General features: G+C 41.1%; 1 protein-coding gene across 1 annotated transcript in view; it reads left to right on the top strand.

Moving 5' to 3' along the window:
• Positions 1-522: 522 nt before the first annotated feature.
• Positions 523-13,795, top strand: part of LOC122935730 (cysteine-rich venom protein pseudechetoxin-like) — a 169,726-nt gene continuing 156,453 nt past the window's right edge. Inside the window, exon 1 of the mRNA XM_044291594.1 lies at positions 523-579. The gene's annotated coding sequence lies outside the window, so the exon portion shown is untranslated. The remainder of the gene's footprint in view (positions 580-13,795) is intronic.

The following is a 13,795-nucleotide window of genomic DNA, read 5'->3' on the forward strand; positions in this document are numbered from 1 at the left end:
CAGATACTTCCTGTGATGCTGATCAACTGGGTAAACAAAATATAAGAGGTTTAAGAGACCCCGAGAGACTGATGCACTGCCCCCAATACAAACTGCGCATGCGCAGCACGCTGACCAAACATCACACGGCGCTCCACATGCATCTCGAACCGCCCACACCTGCGCGCCAGCCAATCACTGCGGCCGCTTGCAGGTTATGGTGTGCTCTCCCCGTCGGAGCGCCGCCATTACTGTGTGTGCATCACAGATCCGCACAGTCCCAGCACTCTCAGCCACAGACAACAGCTGTTTCCAGCAGTCTCAGCGATATGTTTTAAGACTAAGTTACTTGTTGTCATACATTCTTGGAAACACTTATCTGGAATGCACCATGTAGCTCATGTTATTTAATATTTTATGTTACAAGAATGTACCCATAGAATTGATTACAATAAAAAAAAAAGTCAGACAGGAAATCTTCCTGATTCCCGCCTTATATATACACCTTTCAGACCTGCTATAATTTGCATTACCGGAGGCTTTCCTCCAACACACAGAGCTCTGAGAAGAAGCTTGAGATTCATTGAGATTCAAATTCAGGTAACAGACACCAGAAAGGATGATTACTTGAGACTACACTGCCTAGGTTCTTAGTTATAGGTTATTAGAAGTTACTCTATTTATGATTTTTTATATATATATATATATATATATCCCAGAAACATCTGAAATATGTAAATTACTAGATTATTAGTATAAGTACAATGGTAGAACCCTAACCCTACGTGATCTGTAGATTTATTCCAGTTCTCTACATGACAGTGACCAAATTAATTAACCTAATCTATACATAAAGGGAGTGTCTATCATCTATCTAATTCAAATAAGCTTTATTGGCAGGACTACACAAATATTAGCATTGCCAAAGCAAATAGGAAATAATTCTGTAGGGATGGGGATAGGGACAGATCTAGTGCGGGGGTATAGAAGTCCATGGAATTCCATGCTCCTCTCAGTCTATGGTAGGGACTGATATATTGTGCTGCTATGGCTACCGTGTCTTCCTCTTCCCCTAGCAGTATGGATAATCGCTCCTCCTCCATGGTGGTGAAGTCTGGGAAGAGATCAGACAGTCTCCTGAAGTGAATGTCCCTCACTGCTGAATATTTAAGTCACCACAGCAATACGTAGACCTCAACCTCTATGGTCACACTTCTGGCACAGTCTGATCTCCCTAGGCTTGTAGTTCTGTCAGTTCCACACGGATTTGATGAGCAGGCTGTGGGCAATCAGTCTGTCCCAGCTCAGGATCTGTTGGTCTCTGGGGTTGAGTAGTTTATCCAGATATGGAGACATTTTGTACTCCCTGTATAGGCTCTGGTATATTGTCAGCTTATGTGTTGCATTTATGTAATTCCTCCTGAAGCTGATATGTTCTTCTTTGCTTTTGTGTCTCATCTTCCGGAGTCCCACTTTGTCATACTGTAATGGTTGGTGGTATGGTCAGGCTGGGTTTGGCTCACTTGTTCCTGGGTGCTTCATTTTTCAGCAGTTTCTTGGTGCAGCAAGAATCTGTGATGATAGATGTTTAGACTACTGCTTTGCATATAGGGCAGTTCTGAATTATAGCACCCTTTATGTGTAGGTTGGACTCTGCCCAGCACTGCTCGTATGTGCTGTTTGAGGTGCTCTGGTGGACATGGAGATGGTGCTTGAGAATTCATGAAGAAATATTTCTGTTGGTCCAGAATCCAACTTTAGCAAGTCTGGGTATGTATTTTTGTCAACTCTGATGAAATTGCTGAAGGAGGCTCTGAACAGAACCTCTGAAGGGGATATACAGGTCCTTCTAAAAAAATTAGAATATTGTGATAAAGTTCATTATTTTCTGTAATGTACTGATAAACATTAGACTTTCATATATTTTAGATTCATTACACACAACTGAAGTAGTTCAAGCCTTTTATTGTTTTAATATTGATGATTTTGGCATACAGCTCATGAAAACCCAAAATTCCTATCTCAAAAAATTAGCATATTTCATCTGACCAATAAAAGAAAAGTGTTTTTAATGCAAAAAAAGTCAACCTTCAAATAATTATGTTCAGTTATGCACTCAATACTTGGTGGGGAATCCTTTTGCAGAAATCACTGCTTCAATGCGGCGTGGCATGGAGGCAATCAGCCTGTGGCACTGCTGAGGTGTTATGGAGGCCCAGGATGCTTCGATAGCGGCCTTAAGCTCATCCAGAGTGTTGGGTCATGCGTCTCTCAACTTTCTCTTCCCAATATCCCACAGATTCTCTATGGGGTTCAGGTCAGGAGAGTTGGCAGGCCAATTGAGCACAGTAATACCATGGTCAGTAAACCATTTACCGGTGGTTTTGGCACTGTGAGCAGGTGCCAGGTCGTGCTGAAAAATGAAATCTTCATCTCCATAAAGCTTTTCAGCAGATGGAAGCATGAAGTGCTCCAAAATCTCCTGATAGCTAGCTGCATTGACCATGCCCTTGATAAAACACAGTGGACCAACACCAGCAGCTGACATGGCACCCCAGACCATCACTGACTGTGGGTACTTGACACTGGACTTCAGGCATTTTGGCATTTCCCTCTCCCCAGTCTTCCTCCAGACTCTGGCACCTTGATTTCCGAATGTCATGCAAAATTTGCTTTCATCCGAAAAAAGTACTTTGGACCACTGAGCAACAGTCCAGTGCTGCTTCTCTGTAGCCCAGGTCAGGCGCTTCTGCCGCTGTTTCTGGTTCAAAAGTGGCTTGACCTGGGGAATGCGGCACCTGTAGCCCATTTCCTGCACATGCCTGTACACGGTGGCTCTGGATGTTTCTACTCCAGACTCAGTCCATTGCTTCCACAGGTCCCCCAAGATCTGGAATCGGTCCTATTCCACAATCTTCCTCAGGGTCCGGTCACCTCTTCTCGCTGTGCAGCGTTTTCTGCCACACTTTTTCCTTCCCACAGACTTCCCACTGAGGTGCCTTGATACAGCACTCTGGAAACAGCCTATTCGTTCAGAAATGTCTTTCTGTGTCTTACCCTCTTGCTTGAGGGTGTCAATGATGGCCTTCTGGACAGCAGTCAGGTCGTCAGTCTTACCCATGATTGCGGTTTTAAGGTAATGAACCAGGCTGGGAGTTTTTAAAAGCCTCAGGAATCTTTTGCAGGTGTTTAGAGTTAATTAGTTGATTCAGATGATTAGGTTAATAGCTCGTTTAGAGAACCTTTTCATGATATGCTAATTTTTTGAGATAGGAATTTGGGGTTTTCATGAGCTGTATGCCAAAATCATCAATATTAAAACAATAAAAGGCTTGAACTACTTCAGTTGTGTGTAATGAATCTAAAATATATGACAGTCTAATATTTATCAGTACATTACAGAAAATAATGAACTTTATCACAATATGCTAATTTTTTAGAAGGACCTGTAAGTTTGTATCAAGTGAGACTTCACCCACCCTAGTCTGCAGAGAGACCATTACCTTTAATGGCCATTGAATAATGCTTAATTTCCCCAACTGAAGTTTCACCTTAAGTTTTACACTGGAGTTTTCTTTTCTCTGTGGTCAGTCAAACAAACTAAACAACTTCTTAGTGTTAAACAGACCTTCGCGCAGAGACTTGAAGTGCAATGGAAATTAGTCTTCAGTCTTCCTGTTTTACAGCGAGATGAAGCTGCGTCTTGAAAAGCTGCTGATGCTGGCACTAATACAGGTCTGTTTAGGATACAAGCAAAATCTATATCATAAATATAAACCACTGTGAAGATACTGATACATTGTAACAAACTGCATCATGTACTCACAAGGGGAGATTTGTTTCTTCTTCTCCGACCCTGATCACAATGCTGTGGTTTCCAACTCCGATGAAACAGATGCAGAATATCCTGATGACATCCCAAATCCAGTGAGTATTTACTAAAGGGACACTAAGCCATAATCGTTTATGGAATAATTACTTTTTTCAGTGTTTGACAGTCTTTTTTCTGATACCACTCTTCCGTTGGTGTTTGATTTGGTTCATTGGTCTATTTTATTAGATATATATTGGGCTAACTAATATCAGCTGAACTTGTAAACCTCGTAATGTGTAAGGTGTCCCAACTCTCCCTGATGGCATATTGTGTTCCCAACAGAGAAGAATCAGACTGTTGGATTTCCATATTAATGTACGGTAAGAAGAAAAAATAAAATTCTTTGAAAAATAGAGGTTGAAGTATACTGTATATTAAGGATGTATACCCAAAATATATAGCGTGACGGGCACCAGGAGGGTGGATAGGACACCAAGTGAAAAGTCGATGTTGACAAGGATGTAATATTGAATATTAGAGGGAAGGCTACCTAGTGGTCAGGGTATAGCAAGGCTAACCGGCAAAAATGAATGGGTGCACAGCATAAGATAGATATTGGAAGCTCAGAAAAAAAAGGAGGGCACCCCGAAACACCACAAATAACTGTCAAGTTGTGACCCACTAAAATGGCACCATTGTTGTGTCAGAATAAATGAGTACTAATAATATAGCATGAGAATGAAAAAGTAATATTAAAATGTTATACAACCATAAAAAAATTCTGAAAGAGAGCACTTTACGAAAAACCTAAAACATATAGAAGAACTTACTTCATTAGGGGGATGGCTGTCGGATAAAGCTCAAGACACCTTCGGACAGAGCCCCTTCCTAGCCGGGTTTGCTTCTAGAATGGTAGAAATTATGGCAGCCAGGTATCCATCATCTCGTCATTCATTTTTCCTTTTCGGGGGTCTGAGGTAAAGCCCCCTTCTTCAGGAGTGATATAGATACAGTATATACAAACATACATATAGCTGCAACCAGAAGTGTAGCAAAAGGCTCATGGACCCTGGTGCAAGAGTTCAGCTTGGGCCCCCCTTCCCTCAGTGCTTTGTGGCGAGGGGCAGGAAGCACATAGCCTTTGTGGTGCCTGAGGCAAAAACTTAAATGGCACCCCCCCTCCATGTGTAACTTGACCAGCATGGACCTTTTATAATACCGGTGTCTTCTTATGCGGTACAAGGGTCTGGGCTTCCTCAGGCTCCTGGACCCAGTAGCGACTGCTACCTCTGCACCCCCTATAGCTACGCCCCTGGCTCAACTTATATATCATCATGTGTAATAAAAAAGAAAACGTAAATTCTAATACCGGAAGTGACGTCACGAGGTACGTCACTTCTGGTTACATGCGTTACACAGTGGAACGCGCGCTAAAATTAAATAAGTTAATAATAGTAAAATCAGTAAAAAAGAGAGAGAGAACCTCAGTTATAAGAGACCTATATGGTGGCACAATAAGGGGTATAATTAGTAAATATGTATGTGCTGGGGAATGAGTGTAGGAAGCCGCAGTGGTCAGGGCGCCGCTTCCAGTCCTATGCGCTCCAGGGTGGAACGCAAAGAGACGGATGTGTAGGAGGCTGGATGATGAAAGGGACGTCAGCAGAGATGTCACTTCTGTTCTTGTGCACTTGGAACGCAAGGAGAGCATGACCCAGGAAGCCATGCAGTATCAGACATGCGTTCCACTGTGGAATGCAGTAGTATTTTATGGGATTTATGTATACTGTATTTAACATGATGTCATGATTGGATAAAAAACTAAATACTGTCAGAGTGGTTCTATCAAGGCAGAGATTAATCAATCATTTCGGCCGAGAAATCACAGAAATCGCAGAAATATTTAGCTTAGTTATAAACAGCCGCAGCGTCTGGATCTCAGCCAATATTCCAGATGTAACTTAGTACCGCAAATAATTTTAGCAGCAGATATGTGGACAAACAATATTAACAAAATACAACTGACCCCTGACTCAATATCCCCCTTCGGGTTGTCCACTGAGAAATGCAGGAGCTCTGGCCAAAATCACATGGACCTCTCTTGTTGCCAAGATCAGCCACTTCACACATTCATTCCTGATCAGATTGCTCTTTACAGGAGACAAGAGGACACGACAAAATTCATATCTCCATACATACGCCTTCTAAATTTGAAGCATGTTAGTAACAGAGCCAATCATAGTACATGCAGCAATTAATCAAAATCTACCTGATGATACCCGAACACCTCACGCTAGACTGATTATGAAGGCCCCACAGTTCTGGAAAGCTTGTGAGTCAACGGCTCACACTTACCCTAGGATTTGCGTTCCTGGACCATGGGTGCTCCTTCTTCCATTTCAGTCCAGACACATGAACGGGCTGGGTATCCGGGTGCCCCTTGAGGTATGTCTGTTCTAACCTGGTCATATCTGCATATTCTGTACTTGGACTGGATAACGTGCCTCCTGACTCTGGTAATATGGGGTATATAAGATCCGGTTGATGTGTAGGTGTGTCAGATACTGGTGGGGATGTAGGAACAATACCAGAGGATGTTGATGTATCTGAAATAACTACGGGTGAAACATCCCCACTGACTGCAATTTCTCTTTGTATTGGATTTGAAGAAATGGTTACAGTTTTAACACACATAACCTTATCATCATCATTTTGAGCATTATATAAGGGGTCATGATTGGTTGAAGTAGTCAACCATGCTTTTACCTGCTTTTCATACCCATGTTTTTGAATCCATTCTTTTTCTTCTACCATGAACTTTCTCCAACGCTGGGCATCTAAGCAACCAACTTTTGACATCCCAGCCTTTTTTAGTATGGCTGCAGCATTTTTGATCGCCCATTTTCCATTTTCTATCTCTACCAAGCGCTTCATTGGAATCTTGGGGAAAACCTCTTCTCCCCTTTCTCGCTTGGTAGACATAGCACCCATAGCACACCAGGTCTAAGGTAGCGAGCCCCGACCTATTTGGTTATCCTGCTATGTAGCTTTCAACAGTTCAGTGAGTCTAGTTAGGTTAGATTAGACGTCTGTAAACTGTATATAGGAAGTTAATGGGATATCAGTGGGCAATGGTGCTTCTCTAGCTTTAAGACAGATTTTATACCACAAATATAAGCATACAAATGTATACAATAACAACCCTATAGTTACTCCTATGTACTCCTCATACATCAGGAGCATAAAATACCAGAGAGCTATAGCCACAATGTCACACAGGATCAGAAATATTTATAGCAGTAAAACAAGAGCGTCCATTTCACATTTTTAGCCCATTCACAGGGAGTCCTATCAGGGCATCGTACAGTAGGTGGCAAGTCACACTTTCATTTCAGTCCAGTGACCTTCTGTCATGAAGTTCCTGAGGGCAGGCTTCTGGAGTCTCTTTGTATCGGTATTTTGGTCCATTTTATACATTTACAAAGCTCAAGATTTTCCAAGAACATCTAAGGCTTAAATATCTTAAAGCCATTTCATAACCTTCAAGTGCTTAGACAAGCCAGCAGCTCAGCAGAGAAACTCATCTTCTCAATGTCCATGTTAAGTCTGCTAAAGGGATTTAGGGTAGACTTTGGTGTTTGTTGGGAACTGTACAATCTGACAGAATATCTGATGGTGATTTAAGCCTTAATCTTGTAATGTTAGAGAAGGCTTCATAAAGCTGCCCATAGTCATCTGCCACACTAAAAGATGACTGTTGGGTAAAACTGTAAAACAAATGATCATTCCGAAGTCTGACACCCGCCATTGAATCACCCCAGGTTTGATTTTTTTTTGGTCTTGCATCTTTCAGTATCTACTGAATTTGCAACCAAACGACTGGTCATAAAACAATCATCAGCACATGACGTGGGCGAATGTTAACCGCAGTGAGAACTTTTCGTAATTCATGATTCTAAATGAAATTATACAGAATATTTTTCCCCAGGACAAAAGGGTCAGTGTGCCCTAGTAGGCGCTTATGAGCCAGAATATGGTGAAACCGAAGAAGATCTAGAGGGTTATAAAGGTGATAGAAGTGGATCGATGAGTATAGATCCCAAAAGAACAAGTACTTTAAGTAACATATAGTAACATAGTACATAAGGCCGAAAAAAGACATTTGTCCATCCAGTTCGGCCTGTCATACTGCAAGTTGATCCAGAGGAAGGCAAAAAAACCCTGTGAGGTAGAAGCCAATTTTCCTCACTTTAGGGGAATAAAAATTCCTTCCCGACTCCAATCAGGCAATCAGAATAAATCCCTGGATCAACGATATCTCTCTAGTAGCTATAGCCTGTAATATTATTACGCTCCAGAAATACATCCAGGCCCCTCTTGAATTCCTTTACTGTACTCACCATCACCACCTCCTCAGGCAGAGAGTTCCATAGTCTCACTGCTCTTACCGTAAAGAATCCTCTTCTATGTTTGTGTACAAACCTTCTTTCCTCCAGACGTATAGGATGTCCCCTCGTCACAGTCACCGTCCTGGGAATAAATAGATGACGGGATAGATCTCTGTACCGACCCCTGATATATTTATACATATTAATTAGATCTCCTCTCAGTCGTCTTTTTTCTAAAGTGAATAACTCTAATTTTGATAATCTTTCAGGGTACTGTAGTTGCCCCATTCCAGTTATTACTTTAGTTGCCCTCCTCTGGACCCTCTCCAGCTCTGCTATGTCTGCTTTGTTCACTGGAGCCCAGAAATGTACACAGTACTCCATGTGTGGTCTGACTAGTGATTTGTAAAGTGGTAGGACTATGTTCTCATCACGGGCATCTATGCCCCTTTTGATGCAACCCATTATCTTATTGGCCTTGGCAGCAGCTGCCTGACACTGTTTTTTGCAGCTTAGTTTGCTGTTTATTAAAATTCCTAGATCTTTTTCCATGTCAGTGTTACCGAGTGTTTTACCATTTAATAAGTACGGGTGACTTGCATTATTCCTTCCCATGTGCATAACTTTACATTTGTCAGTGTTAACAAGTAAACAAAGTAGCCCTTTTATGTATTATTTTACAATCACTACAGAAAACATTTCAAACTCATGGTGTATATATGAAAGAACTACCATGTTTATTTCGATAGTTGATGCAATGATTCGGAAAAATCATTTTTTGTTAACAGAAAATATATAGTGTGTGGAACTAGAGCGTTTAAGTGGCTACTTCGAGGAGCTGGAGGTACATGTACTCTAGCTAGGCTAGAACCTGCAACCTGGATATGGGAAGCAAATGATCTCCCTTATCAGCATGTTCCTGGACACATGCTGGCAAAGCGAGATGTTGAAGCCTTGGTAGTACCAACTATCCCTGATAGGCCTAACTTCAATCATCCTAATAAATTAATTAATGCTGACCCTTCCACTTGGGAAAAAGTAGGAATGTATCTCCCATATTTGAGTTCATATATCTTGTATCTCCCATATTTGAGTTCTCCAATATCTTAAATTTGCTTAGCATTTTTTAAAACTCCAGTGGATAACTGGAGTTTTAAAAAATGCTAAGCAAATTTAAGATATTGGAGAATTGTTTGATAACATAACAGAATTAATTAAAGTGAGACCAGAGTGCATGCACACATCACTAGATAAGTCAATAGTAGTGATTCGGAGTATAGAAGAGCAATTAATGAAAAAGAAAAAGAAACTTGCAAAGCAGTCAATTCCTGTGTTCATAGCAGCGTATGGTAATCAGCTGCAAGAAGGGGGAGGAAGGACATGGAGGACAGATGAGAATGGGAAGTGAAAAAGGGAATACATACAGTACAGACCAAAAGTTTGGACACACCTTCTCATTCAAAGAGTTTTCTTTATTTTCATGACTATGACAATTGTAGATTCACACTGAAGGCATCAAAACTATGAATTAACACATGTGGAATTATATACATAACAAAAAAGTGTGAAACAACTGAAAATATGTCATATTCTAGGTTCTTCAAAGTAGCCACCTTTTGCTTTGATTACTGCTTTGCACACTCTTGGCATTCTCTTGATGAGCTTCAAGAGGTAGTCACCTGAAATGGTCTTCCAACAGTCTTGAAGGAGTTCCCAGAGATGCTTAGCACTTGTTGGCCCTTTTGCCTTCACTCTGCGGTCCAGCTCACCCCAAACCATCTTGATTGGGTTCAGGTCTGGTGACTGTGGAAGCCAGGTCATCTGGCACAGCACCCCATCACTCTCCTTCATGGTCAAATTGCCTTTACACAGCCTGGAGGTGTGTTTGGGGTCATTGTCCTGTTGAAAAATAAATGATGGTCCAACTAAACGCAAACCGGATGGAATAGCATGCCGCTGCAAGATGCTGTAGTAGCCATGCTGGTTCAGTATGCCTTCAATTTTGAATAAATCCCCAACAGTGTCACCAGCAAAGCACCCCCACACCATCACACCTCCTCCTGCATGCTTCACGGTGGGAACCAGGCATGTAGAGTCCATCCGTTCACCTTTTCTGCGTCGCACAAAGACACGGTGGTTGGAGCCAAAGATCTCAAATTTGGACTCATCAGACCAAAGCACAGATTTCCACTGGTCTAATGTCCATTCCTTGTGTTCTTTAGCCCAAACAAGTCTCTTCTGCTTGTTGCCTGTCCTTAGCAGTGGTTCCATAGCAGATATTCTACCATGAAGGCCTGATTCACACAGTCTCCTCTTAACAGTTGTTCTAGAGATGTATCTGCTGCTAGAACTCTGTGTGGCATTGACCTGGTCTCTAATCTGAGCTGCTGTTAACCTGCGATTTCTGAGGCTGGTGACTCGGATGAACTTATCCTCCGCAGCAGAGGTGACTCTTGGTCTTCCTTTCCTGGGGCGGTCCGCATGTGAGCCAGTTTCTTTGTAGTGCTTGATGGTTTTTGTGACTGCACTTGGGGACACTTTTAAAGTTTTCCCAATTTTTTAGACTGACTGACCTTCATTTCTTAAAGTAATGATGGCCACTCGTTTTTCTTTATTTAGCTGCTTTTTTCTTGCCATAATACAAATTCTAACAGTCTATTCAGTAGGACTATCAGCTGTGTATCCACCTGACTTCTCCACAATGCAACTGATGGTCCCAACCCCATTTATAAGGCAAGGAATCCCACTTATTAAACCTGACAGGGCACACCTGTGAAGTGAAAACCATTTTAGGTGACTACCTCTTGAAGCTCATCAAGAGAATGCCAAGAGTGTGCAAAGCAGTAATCAAAGCAAAAGGTGGCTACTTTGAAGAACCTAGAATATGACATATTTTCAGTTGTTTCACACTTTTTTGTTATGTATATAATTCCACATGTGTTAATTCATAGTTTTGATGCCTTCAGTGTGAATCTACAATTTTCATAGTCATGAAAATAAAGAAAACTCTTTGAATGAGAAGGTGTGTCCAAACTTTTGGTCTGTACTGTATGATCAAAGGAAGGGACAAACAGTAACACAGAATATAGAAGGAAAGGGCTGTGTTCTGGCTATGGAGAAAGGGGACATATGAAAAAGGATTGTCCCTCCAGAAAGCAGAAATTTGAAGGTAATTCACGTAACCCACAGGTAAAATCATCAAACACTCAAATTCAGCTGGCTTCAGTGGACCAGCAAGACTATGAGGATTAGGAATTAGGCAGCCCCCAGATTACAGCACAACCAACAACTGTAATAAATGTGTTAGCTCTCCCAGGCCCAAAAGCAGTTGTTAAATTAACATTACCTGATGGAAAAATATGTTGACTGTGTGGTTGATACAGGGGCGAGCCGATTAATTCTTAAAGCTCATGAACTTTCGCCAGAATATTTAGGCCCTGATCAGGTGACGGGAGTAGGATTAACAGGAGAACTTTGTACATTAAAACAGACTAGACCATTACAAGTACGAATAGACGACACAACTGACATATGCATGCAATTGCTAGTGTCCGAAAGTTTCCCTGTGAATTTATTCGGAGCAGATGTGCTGCATGCCGTCAATGCAATTATAAGGTTTGAGAAAAAGGGAATATCAGTAACAGGGCCCCTTATCGAACCCATATTAACTGCCTTAGTTAACCCACTGCACGAAGGAGTCTTGCAGAAAGAAGATCCCACACAGCTGCAAGGAATAGAAGATGTGCTTGCAAAGGTACCATCTGGGTTGTGGGTAAAGAGTAAAACTGATGTTGGCCTACTTCGGGTAGAACAGTAAAGATTAAGTTAAAACCTGGTGTGATGCCTGTAAAAATAAAGCAATACCCCTTGAGTCAAGACTAAACTGCTGCAATAGCAGTACAAGTAGGAGAGTACCTCAAGGTAGGGGTCATAAGGGAATGCCGATCCCCTTATAATACTCCTCTTTACCCAATAAAGAAGAAGCCTGAACCAGGAAAGCCCCAAGCATATAGGATGATTCATGATCTCAGAGAAATTAATAAGCTAATGATCATAAATACTCCTATTGTACCAAATCCACATACAATGCTTAATCAGATTCCTTCCAACTCTAGTTATTTCACCGTGATAGACTTGGCAAATGCATTATTTTCTGTTCCAGTGGAGGAGGAAAGCCAGCTACCTTTGGCATTTTCCTTCAATGGGAAATAATACTGCTGGACAAGGTTACCTCAGGGGGGTGCAACATCTTGTTCTGAATTTTCTGAAACCATGGCACGGGTGCTGCTTTCTTGGCATCCAGTGAACAAAGACACATTATTACTTCAGTATGTTGACTATTTACTTCTTTGTACTGTGAGTAGTGAGGTCTGTCTTGAAGAAACACTTTCTCTCTTGATATTTTTTTACATTTGGAAGGATGCAGGGTGTCAAGAGATAAATTGCAGATTGCAAAATGCAAGGTGATATTCGTGGGTCATTGTGTTTCCAAACGGGCCAAACACATCACCCCGGAAAGAAAAAAAGCAGTTGTTCAATTAAGGGAACCCACTACAGTTCGAGAACTGAGAACGTTTGTTGGACTTGTCAGTTATGTCCAGGAGTGGATTCCCTCTGCGTCATCACTAATGCAACCGTTATTTGATGTTGTAGCAGCCTGTAATCAAGGGCATTCATTTGTACTCACTGCAGAGGCGATTGAAGGATTTCAAGGATTGAAACAAGCAATAGTGTCAGCACCGTGTTTAGGAATACCTTATTATGACCTTGCTTTCAATCTGTTTTGTCATGAAAACACAGGGCATGCTAAAGGGGTGTTGACTCAAATACATGGAGGTAAACATCGTCCTTTAGGCTATTATTCATTACATCTTGATGTGGTAGCAAAGGGGGCTCCTTCCTGTATACGTTCAGTAGCAGCTTGTGCTCTATTAACAGGGAAAATTGCAGATATAGTTTTGGATCATGCACTTACAATCTATATTCCTCATGCTGTGCAGGAACTATTGTCTCAGGCAAAGACTCGTCATCTGTCAATGATGAGTCTTTGCCTGATGAGGTAAAATATCCCAATGTTTGTCAATAAAAAGTACTGTAATGCTTTTTAAAATATTTTTATATTAAAGGGTGCAGTTATAGTAAAATATAAAATATAAATTTCATAAACGCCAAAAAGTTAAAATTGAAGAAAAAAAAATGAGTCCCTCATGAGTCCCTAAAAAACATGGGATGGGATTGTCAGTCATCCAGAAATGCATAAATATATAAATATGTAATAAAATAACATAAATACACAAAAATACACCAATATATCTGATCTAAGTAAAAATAGGATTGGTATATCTATAGTACATAAATATATGTAAAAGTATAGGGATGTAAATAAAGGAACATATAAAACACATACTGTAAATATATCTAATCGAGGTATAAATAGAATCAGTCAATAGTTTGTATATTCCAGTGACTCATTTAGACCAAATGGTGTCAAGGTATTAAGACAAAATATCCAAAACATTTCTTTACAACACAACTGTTGATAAGATAAGATTGCCATGACCATTCAATCGGAGTCACTCGTAGGGGAGTAGGGTCTCCATTAGGGAACAATGTG

This window comes from Bufo gargarizans, chromosome 4 (genome assembly GCF_014858855.1).
Source record: "Bufo gargarizans isolate SCDJY-AF-19 chromosome 4, ASM1485885v1, whole genome shotgun sequence".
Taxonomy (NCBI): Eukaryota; Metazoa; Chordata; class Amphibia; order Anura; family Bufonidae; genus Bufo; species Bufo gargarizans.